General features: G+C 32.6%; 1 long non-coding RNA gene and 1 pseudogene across 1 annotated transcript; one reads left to right on the top strand and one right to left on the bottom strand.

The window, feature by feature from the left end:
- Positions 1 to 3,803: 3,803 nt before the first annotated feature.
- LOC105141620 (probable tyrosine-protein phosphatase At1g05000) lies at positions 3,804 to 7,762 on the top strand (annotated as a pseudogene).
- Positions 7,763 to 8,093: 331 nt separating this feature from the next.
- On the bottom strand, positions 8,094 to 9,508 carry LOC105141619 (uncharacterized). The gene is made up of 2 exons (XR_845427.1): positions 8,520 to 9,508; positions 8,094 to 8,467 (listed from the first exon to the last, which is right to left on the bottom strand). It is a non-coding gene; the product is annotated as an uncharacterized LOC105141619 (long non-coding RNA).
- Between the last annotated feature and the right edge of the window lie 2,099 nt (positions 9,509 to 11,607).

Raw genomic sequence — 11,607 nt, forward strand, 5'->3', positions numbered from 1 at the left:
AAAATAAGAGAAAAAAATGAATAAGATATCAGAGACACCAAAACTTCAACGATAAATTTTTTAGTGCTATCCAAAAAATATTGATAAAATAAATTTATAAATAGTATAAAAAATCAATTTTAAAGCTTACAGTGAGCCATTCATGTTAGTCTAAAAACAACAAGGTGCTTACCTTCAGCCTCTTGTGACCATCTTCAAAATGGACTTTCTATAATGTTTATAAATTTGTCTTATCGGTATTTTTCTTGTTATACTGAAAATTTCATCTCCAGGGAGCTTCTCCGACAAGAAGGTGGTCGATAAGCCAGCCAATTGTCCTTTTTTCCCCCCAATTCCCAATCACTTGACTAATTGAAGCCATTTATGGCAGCGATACAAGAAAAATGACTAAGCACCTGACACAGCCTACTTCAGCAAAACAAATTGTGTCTCCTAAGCCATTTCCTCGAAAGTGTCTTCTTCGTCAATATCAAGTCACCCATCTTTTCGCACATTCAGCTATTCAAATGCCCAAACAAAACACGATCATTACTTATTTAAAGCTCTTTCTTCTTCTTTTTTTTCAATTAAACATTCAAGTCTGCGGGCAATGGCGCCAGCCTCCACTACCTCTAATTTCTCCCTCAGAGCATGCCCACATTTTCCATTATGGATCAACCCAAAACCATTAAAGAGGGTCTAGCTCGTTCACCATTTGCACGAGCATTGCAGGTTTATAACCTTTTTGAAGAGTAAATAGAAAATTGACTAAAAAAACCTAGGAAAGCATGGGGAATTCATAAAACTAGTTGTTTGTTTAAGAGTATGATTATAGTTATTTAAGTCAATGGTTGTCATTACTTTTTAAAATAATTTTTATGTAAAAATATATTAAAATAATATTTTTTTATTTTTAAAAAATTATTTTTAAAATCAATGCATCAAAACCATTCAAAACATATAAAAAATTTAAATATTTAAAAAACTTGATTTACACCTCGATTTCAAACGATCCAATAGTTGTATATCTCATCTAACTATTATAGAATCTTAAAAAATTTTATTTTAAAATATTTTTTTTTATTATTTTACAATTATTTTAATAGGTTAAAGTTCAAAAACAAATTATTTAAAAATATATATTATTTAATTTATCTTCAAACAAAAATAATATTAAGAAACAAAATCTATTAATATTATAAACACCTTAACACTGAAAAAGAGAGAAGGAGAAATAATGAGTAAAGGTCAGAAAGAAAGAAAGAAAGAAAGGAGAGATTAATGGGCCCTATTCTTTTGTTTTAGTACACTTTTTGTGCCCTTTCTGACGTGGGATTTTTGCACAGACAGATTACCAAGAAAAAAAGTACGTGGCGCAGGGCTCTCGCATCGCATCTCCACAGCCACTTCCCTCCAAAACTTTCCCGTCAGTCGCTCATGCTCTCCCCGCATATTCTTTCGAATGTACTCTTTATTCCCCTCCTCTAAATTATTACCAATTTAAATATTATCAAACACTCACTCCTATATTATTATTATTTCCATGAACTAGGATGCTCTTTGGTGTTCCTCGTTGTATTGTGCATTACGTGGACCCACCAAGCTGGTAATTTCAAGAAGTGGGGCGGTAGTTGGGCTTTTTCTGTTTTAAAAATATTCTTTTAATTTTAATTTATTTTTTATTATTTTAATAAATTGATATCAAAAATAATTTTTAAAATAAAAAATATTATTTTAATATATTTTCTAATAAAAAATACTTTAAAAAACAAATCAAATTCACCTCAAAATATTTTTTTAATACGTGTGATGCTGCCGGTTTCAGAGTAGTCTAATGTAGATAAGACGTAGGCTAACATACCCTTGTCATTTTTTTGGGAGGGGGGCGCATGGCACGCTCTTTTGAAGCATTTTGGAACGACGCTCTGCCTAGAAATTAAACCTGGGTTGTATCCACTGTATTTCACGATTGTTTCCAGGAACTCACCAGTTATACGAGAATTGAGGTTGACAATCTCCGTGTGTTCAGACACTCTGGGGGCTTTGACAAAGGATTATTTTATAAAAAATCAAGCTGTGGTAAAACTTCTAGATTGAGTCAAAGTACCATTTTTGCATTGAGAAATATTTTTGTGAAACTTCTAAATGTTTTTGTTTTAAATTATTATTTTAAGTATTATTTAATTGTTTTGAAGTGATATGTAAAAAATAAATTTTAAAAAATTAAAAAAAATATTATTTAAAAAAAAAACTTTAAAGAATAACTCCAACAAAATATATACTATAAGGCTCTACAAGCTCATTGTGGTTTTTTTATTTATTTTTAATATATTTGAATTTGTCGGCATTTAATTAATTTAAAGTTCCCGTTTGCTTTTAGATAAAGTTTTCAACTTATATGCAAAACTTCAAATTATTTCGTTGTTGTCAATGCGTGCAACTATCTTAAATTAGACAAATCCAATTTGACTGTTGAACATAGATGTAAGAGATGCATCTTCTTACTTTTATTTTTCTTTTACATTTTCACTCTTGCATAGAAGCGAAAATACCGAATTTTCATATCACGGTTTGTATGATAATGACATTTATAATAATAATAATAATTAAAGAGAGAATCTTACAAGTTATAAATTATATATTGCATTCCTATGAATTTTCTTAACAAGACAAGTAGTATTTAAAAATATATATTTTTATTAAGATTTATATCATTATTTTGTACTTAAAATATCAATAACTTCTTAACTAAAATATATTTTATAATATCATATCTAATATCATAAGATAGCTTTAATTTATGATTAATATTCATCTTAAATGCAGGCATATTATATAAATAAAAGTACTGATTAATAAGTTTAACTACTGAAATTAAAAAAATTAAGAAAGAGATAAGTTTAGAAAAAAATACTGGTGAAGTCCAAACTAAAATACTGTTTAATTAATGGGTCATATTTAGAGTTGTAGAACTTGAATTTATATATGCTTTATATAAATAAAATGCTAAGATAAAAATTTAAAATTTTTAGAAAAAAAAATTGTTTTCACAATACTTAAAACATGCATGCATTAACTAATTAATACACTAGTTTACAAAACAAAAAAGAAAGATGGGTCCGAAATTCTTGAATTTAAAAAGAGAATGAAGTGTATAAATACTAATTATTAATATTTATTCAATACAAAAAATAAATTTTTGTGTATCATTGGAGATATTTTTATTATCTTTTATAAATTTAAATATAATTTTTTTTCATGATTATATTTAATGTTATTAAACTTAGATTGTCTCCTACTAGATTTTTTTAAAAAATAAGTTGAAGTTGATCCCACGGTTTACTCACTAAGTGAATTACTTCGTCAAAACTTAGTTTAATTTTAAAAAAATTCCCTTCAAAACGACGTGGTACAGGCAGTAACCGCGTGAAGTTTGCTTGTATCAAAACTATCATTATATAAAATGTTACGTGGTTGAATTATTGGCAGCTCAGGCGTGGAAAGAGCCGGAACCAAATAAACGAGCTTCTATATTTTTCTTGTTTCCCTAAAAAATAACCATGGAAGTTTCGTTACGACACGCATAAAGCACGCGTGTGCGATGCCCCCCCCTCATTATGTGCTTCCTGTTGTTTCCTTCCCTTCTCTCTTTTTAAATTTTATGATCATTCCAATACTCTATATATTTTTTTCACACATTTTATTTTATTTTGAACTTGCCGTCTGTTATTTGTTTTTATAATATTTCTACCTTTTTCTCTCTTTTCTTTCCGAAAAACAAAAAGAAGAAAAGTCTACTAAAGCCAGTCGAGTCGAGTTCTCAAAAACTCTATAAATACCCAAGGTCACCTCGCTTCTTTTCTTATAACTACCAGCGCCACCCATTTTTACTTTCCTTTCGGCAAAAGCTACCTCATCTCTCTGTCTCTCTGTCTCTCTCTCTCTCCCCACTCTTCTTTAACTGCCAAACAACAAAAAGTTCAAAAGCAGTAGCAGTACAGTACCTAACAGAACATCCCTCGTGATTCTCTCTAAAAATCTTCTCACATGAAAATTGACCACAACTCCGCCACCTCTGCCACCAACGGAGGTGACACTACCATCTGCAGGACTATCGAAGTGGCAGGGGTTTCGAAGTGGCAGTTTTTGACCGCCGCGATCTCAGTCCACCTCCGGTCGTCGCTTCTCCTTCTCCGGTTGTCGGAGACGAGCTCAATCTTATTCCACCTCTAAACTTTGCTATGGTAGATAATGGCATCTTTAGGTCTGGTTTTCCTGACTCTGCTAACTTCGCTTTTCTCCAAACTCTCGGCCTCCGCTCTATCATGTAAGCATTTTCTTCTTACTTTTCAGTTTGTTTTTTTTTTTCCTCGTATGATATGGATTAGTGATGCTAGGGTTTTTTTTTCAGATGTCTATGTCCTGAGCCGTATCCAGAGGCGACCACGGAGTTTCTAAAGGATGGTGGAATCAGGCTCTATCAATTTGGGATCGAAGGTTACAAGGTATTTAAGCTAGATCAATCGTCGTTTTGAATCTGATTTTTTTCAAGTGGTGGCTTTGGAGTTCACGTAATGATCTCGATCTTTCATTAATTTTTTTATTTGATAATGAAATTTAATTAGAATTAAATAGAGAATTTTATTCAATGTGGCCAAGTGGGGACATGGAATATTAGGAGATTTTAGAAGATGTTTTTTTCATGAGGTCCTGGGTTACTGCATTATTCACAACTTTTTTTTTTTTATATGTATATATCAGAAGCCGTTCTTTTCTCTTACTCGTAAGGTGATTGTTCAGAGAAAGAAAAGTATGGCTGTAATCTCTATCTCGGAGTTTCTTACATGTGGGTAGTCCTATGCTTTCTATATATTTCAGAAGTAGCAGCAGTTATGTATTTGACAAAAAGGAAATCATCAAAATAAGAAAAATTGAAAAAAAATGAGAATCACTGTAATACAGAATCCTTTCAGGTGGTAGACATGTGAATTTATTCTTGTTTTTTTTTTTTTCCCGAATGATTAATTATACATGTGAATTTATTCTTGTTTTTTTTTTCCCGAATGATTAATTGTCACCTGCAGTTTTTCATTGAATTGTGATGACTGTAATATCTGATTTTGACAATATGCAATGCACTTATTAAATTCGGTGGAGACCAAGTTTCTTGTTTTTGCTATACAGGTTTTTAATTATATCCAACACTATTGATGACCTTGATTGTTTCTTATGCAAAATTATGTTTTTATACTATCTTGTTCCTTCTAGCACTTTATTATAATATTTTTTTCATTTTGGTATTTTTCATTTTATTTTTTCAAAGCCCGAAATCTATTTTGTTACTTACTATTATTATTTTTTCCCGAAACTAGTTAAATTGTGGAAGAACTTTTGAAACCTTTTTTCTTTCTATATTTTTTGCTCTGAGGCGTTGCCAAAATTTTGATACAGTTCGAAGGCATGACTATTAAGCTCTTTCTCTAAATTCTTGCAATTGAAGCATCCTAAGATTGTTGGTATTTGTGGTTGAGATGGAAATAAGTAAACAAGAAATACTGACATTTAGGATCATGAATATGTTATCGTCAAATGGAAACACAAATCATGGCTACTATTATAGAACATATCCGAATCAGGTGAATCTAAATCTAATTCCTTTAGGGAATTGTGTGTACAAATCCACAGGTCCCTTCTGGCATCTTCAGGCCTTTTCGAAGAGTTACGAAGTTTTTTAGTATTTTCTTTTCAAAAAAAAAAAAAATAGTTGCCAAGTTTGCAGATGATCATACTGGTCTCTACTTCAACTGGAACATCAAGAAATAACCTATAGATGAAATGTAAAGAGGCTGGATCAGTTCTTATGCTTTTGAATTTTAATTTGATACACAATTGGATTGGTTAATATGCCTGTGTGTGAAGTAAAATCATCTTTTATGCGCATTCAAAACATTTAATACCTAGTCAGAGAGTTTGTCAAAAAAAGAAGAAAGTGGATCTGTTGTCAACTCTACTTGCAATTAGTTACTGATTGTTAGCACATCTATATTAACAAAATTGTATGCTCCAATAACTGATTTTGTTTAGAATTCAATATTTTATGGCTTGAATGGGTATTAGCTCTTCTGAAACTCTTCAAATTTGAATAGATTTTTGTTGATTTACCATGAAATTGTCTGGCTCTGGAGTTCACAACTTTTTATACCAGTAACTTAGGTCTACAACTTCTAGATAGTTGTCCTTCCAGAGATGCAGTGTCCTTGGCTTCAAAAGAGAATTGTTTTTCTGCTATAAAAAGCATTTTTCAGCATTTTGTTTATTCATTCTTAACATACATGTATGTAAGCAGCAAGGAGCTCAAAAATGTGAGAGAAATTTGTATAACCTAATTGTTGTCTTAGGTTAATGGCTATCGGTAGTGCATGACTACAATCCAATTCTAATTGTTGTCTTAGGTTAATGGCTATCAGTAGTGCATTTAGTACAGTTTACCTCATTTCATGTTTGTTTATGTGTGTTTTTTGTCCATCTGCTAAAGTGCAATATTATAGATGTCTTCTGTGGGTTCGCATTTTTTATGAGATTGCTTTTGCTTAATTTGAATCAGAAGTTAGATTATCAAATACTCTCTACCTTCCATCTATCATTATACACCCTAGTGGTATTCAAAATTACCAACAACTCAAATAGATTTCTAAAATGCACCCTGATTCGAATTAGCACACGGAACTGCCCCCTACATGTCTCACAGATGCACATGTGCGTATAACGTTCCCGGACCCTGTACCGTGTTCCGAACACTAACAAGCATGAAACTGAATGTCTACTGGCTATACTGTCTTGCTTCCGATAAGGGCAATGCTCGAAGCACGCTATAGTCATATTATGGTAGTGGCGAGCCAGAAAAATTCTTGCATGCCAGTAATCCTTATGACCCGGTGCATGAACAATTGGATAAGGGCATAGTGTATATTTGGTCCCTGTGAGATGTCTTTTCCCAAAATAGTTTCTAGGTCAAAACAAACACATACTGTAATTTTGATTTGACCGACACAACACCAAATCATGTTACAAGGCTTCCCTTGTGTGTGTGGCTTGTACAAAAAGTCAGAGATTGTCAATTAGTACATAGAATCAGTAGAGAAATTAGGACAGGTTTGATGAAATTTGTGCATCAGTTGCATGTTTGTCTCAAAGAATAACACTGGAGGTAACTATTTTCATGGTTAATGTTTCTTTTTATTGATTATATTGGGGGTCTTGGAAGAGGTTTTCTCTGCTGCCACGTGATGTTTCAATTATGCATCCAGGAGCCATTCGTGAACATCCCAGAGGATACAATTCGTGAAGCACTGAAAGTGGTCCTTGGTAATGCAAGCACACCCAAACTATCTTGTTATATATCTGTCTTGGTTAATTGCTATTATTTGAGGGATATAAAACTATCCTTTCATGTTTGTTTCCAATGCAGATGCAAGGAATCATCCAGTTTTGATTCATTGTAAACGAGGAAAGGTATGTCCTCTTGTGGTTTCTCGGAGTTCTTACTTGATTCTAGGGTCAACACCTTCTGAGTTAAGCTTGCTTTTCTTATATCCAGCACCGAACTGGTTGTCTTGTGGGTTGCCTGAGAAAATTGCAAAAGTGGTGTCTCTCATCCATATTTGATGAGTATCAGCGGTTTGCAGCTGCAAAGGCTAGGGTTTCGGATCAAAGGTTTATGGAGTTGTTTGATGTTTCTACCTTAAAGCATATGCCAATGTCATTTTCATGCTCGAAGAGGTAAACCACTACCTGGACTAAATTGTTCTTGCTTATCTTTTCTTTGTTAGTGGAAGAGAATTCTAGGTCCTGCTTTGGAATGAATAGGAAAGGTGATGAGTTTCTGGATCCATTTCTGCGGCAGAAGGAATAACTCTCGAGGGTAGGGGGCATGTCGTACACATCCAGCAACTATCAATCTGGATTTCTGCTTCAAGCTCTTAGTTAGCCTGTCTCAAGGTCTTAGATGACGATGAATTCTGAATATGAATAAAACAACTCCTGCTCTCCTCACCCTTACCCGCTCCAGCCAATGATTATTTCAGGCCAGGCAGAGTGTACAATGATTTCGAGCAGCTTAGTCAAAGATGGAAAGAAAAAGATTTTCTCCGTTTTATGTACTTTAACAAATAATAGAATCATTGAAGCAATTAGATTCCATTAATGCTTAGCAGTGTTGCGTGATAGATCTTACTGTCTCTGGTGTAATATATATACGGCATGCTAATGATGGGATGGATGTTAGACCTGTGTACAAACTTCCAAGAAAAAAGAAAAAAGAAAAAGAAAAAGAAAAAGAAAAAGAAAAAGAAAAAAGAAACATAGCGCTTCTGGTGATTGTTGGAAGTTCTTGCTGGGCGATAAATTCATGTCAAATAGAGGGATATGATTATCATGCTCAGGTTTGGCTTCCAGCTATTTGCAGAGGATATTATTGGTGAACAATAACCTAATTGCAAATCTTTTGAGATCCTTGAGAAACATTATTGGTGAACAATAACCTAATTGCAATTCTTTTGAGATTATCCTTGAGAAGCATTAGCTGCGGGCTTCTCTTGTAAAGCAAATTGTAATACTTGAAGATTTTAACAGGCAAGCAGGGCTCGTGTATTTTTCAGAAATTTCAGCGATGGGTTATGTTGTCCAGTGCTCGAGGAATACTCTGGACCGAAATGGATCTTGAGTCAAGAAAGCCCATCCATTTGGTGTTTTTCCACCATGGGAGGCCGCTCTGGAGGATAAGAAGGCATAAAATACCTTTTGCCTATAAGGTATTGTATGCTACCCAACTTATTTTACAACCTACGTATAGTTGGAAATTACATTATAAAACCGTCTTAACACTTTCCAGCAAGCGCTTGGGCAGTTCACCGCATTTTCCCCATGAAATTAGTTACTTCTAAGACGCCTTGAGCCCTGTCCCACATCAGTCAACAAGTCGTCCAAGGTCTAGCTAGTTTTCCTCCACAAGTATTGGTCATGCTTGTAATTACCGAGTACTTTGTTGTAACTTCCGTGGTTTGCCACCCATAAAATAACTAGCCAATTGCTAACACCACTGCTGCTAGAGTTACTGTGTTTCCGCTTGACTTGGATAGTTTGTCCATGCCCACGTTTGTGCCAACATGAACCCATTGCCCACACAAGCTATTGCACGTTGTCTATAGATTTCAACAATGTTCTCGTGGTTTGCCAGTGCCTAAGGTATCTTCCAGGTAATGTGTTTGTTGTCGCACCATTGCACCTAGATCACCAGAAGATTTCAATAATTTCATTGAAATAGAGTCGGGTATTCTTGTACTTTGTTTTCAAATGGTCATAAATTTAGGTCTTTCTCCCACAAACCTCCTGGTTCTAATCCCATTTCACCAAAAACTTGGTTCGTCGATTTTTTTATGTTGGCCAAGTTTACGGTGATCTAGGATTTTGACAATTCTATTATCAAATTGTTTTGAATTTGTCGAGGTGTATGTTGTGACTTACTTTTCTTTTGGTTCTCCTTATCTAGTTCACATGAAATGCAGGATAAAATTTCAGTCTTGGCTAATTTCAACCTATATGCTATTATTCCCATCTATTCCATAACTTCAAATGACCCATAACTTTGAACCAATACTTGATGCCTAGTTTTGCGAATGATTTTCTTTCATATTTGCAAGGTTAACTTAAGTAACATATCATCACCTTTGTTAAACTTCATATTTTTATATATATTTATTATCTTTACTCAATTTATCTTGAGCCTATTCAAACAACTCTTGCCTCTCTTTTGCAAATTTACATGTAAGTAAACTCTTTCCACCAATAGATTTGCCTTCATTGTAAATGGATTTACCTTCATTGTAGAAGACTTATGAAAGTCCTAAAAAAAATCATCATCCAACTACTCAAATCAATTCTTTTGCATTGTAATCACATGATACCTTAAATATTTCTCAAATAAGGTGTTATGTCTTTCTATCTATCTATTGATTTAAGGATGATTAATAATAAAGAACTTTAACTTAGTTCCCATTAAGTTAAACAATATTGTCTATAGTTTGCTTGTGAGTTGCACATCCTAATCACTAACAATGTTTGATGGAACCTTAATGTATTTCAACATATTTAGGTTAAACAATCTAACAGTTATCTCAACAATGAATACTATTAAAATAGTAATGGATACTATATATTTGGTAAACTTGTCTTTGACCCCCGTTACAACATCCATACATAAAACAATATAATCCATCAAAACTAATACCTATAATTTTTTTGGTATAGGTAATGTCTGTTATATGTCTGCAACTTTTTGGTGTATCACCTATCTTATAAGCATACATTAAATATCTACATGTATAACTCTATTTGCTCCTCTATATTTTGCTAATAATAAGTTTATGATAAGAGAGCTACCATTCTTTTCCTTCCCAAATGAACTTGCCATTATAGGTCATAAGTCTCCATCATTAAATGTTTCATTCACTTCCCTCTAGGCATATATTTGACATTTTATTGTATAAATAGGATATTTTGCAACCAATACATTCATATTTTTTTTTATATGACATTAATTAGTTTCATACAGGTAATGTCTTCTTAAATAATTTAGTGTAATCTCTTCAACTTTCATATTTTATTTATACAACAACAAATAGAATAGCCATAACCTTCCATTAGTTGGAGCATCAACAACTTAAATAAGTCACCTGGTGTATGTTCTTATATAAAATCTTTTTTGGCTAGAAACTCCTACCATTGAGCATGCTGCTATGACAACTTCTTCAAAGTTTTTTTTTTTATATAAAAAAAGTATTCATCTCATTAGCCATCTTTATTGTAACTTTATGTTCTAATAAATACATTCTCCAAACACTAAAATAATGCACAATCACAATCATTGGAGAAAAATTTTATATTATGAAAGCTCAATAACATTTAAAATAGTGTTGTTAGTATTAGTTTGTTTTTATCCCTAAAAAAGATCATAACTAAGAAATTACTTTTGGCTTTGGCCAATTTAGAATAACATATGCTTTTCTAGGATCCATCCCCACCTAACCCTTACCCATTATATGATCGAAACCTTGCAAACTCTCTCTCTCTCTCACACACACACACACACACACACACACACACACATATATATATATATATATATATATTTAACATACAATTTATATTCCTTTATTATACTTAACACTTTTGAAAGATGTGTTATCTGATCTTCCATACTCCAACTATAAATCACAATATCACTTATTTAGATTAAGGTAATATCATCTAAGTAATCATACAATATATGATTATTAAGTTGCAAATTATACCTAGAGTATTAGTTAAACAAAAAAGTATAAACAAAAACTTATATGCATCATACATTGTTACACATATAGTTTTATGATGCTCTCCCTCAACAATCCTTACTTGCTAAGAACTTAATTGTTTGTAAAAATGGACACTTCTCTTATCATGTCCATCAAATCTTGAATTAAACGCGCTTTAAATTTATTCTTGATGGTAACCTTAATTAGTGCTTGATAATTGACACACATCCTAAGGCTTTTATTTGCCTTATTATGAAATAAAACAAGGGTATCATATAGA

Source organism: Populus euphratica, unplaced genomic scaffold (genome assembly GCF_000495115.2).
Source record: "Populus euphratica unplaced genomic scaffold, PopEup_1.0 scaffold128.1, whole genome shotgun sequence".
NCBI lineage: Eukaryota > Viridiplantae > Streptophyta > Magnoliopsida > Malpighiales > Salicaceae > Populus > Populus euphratica.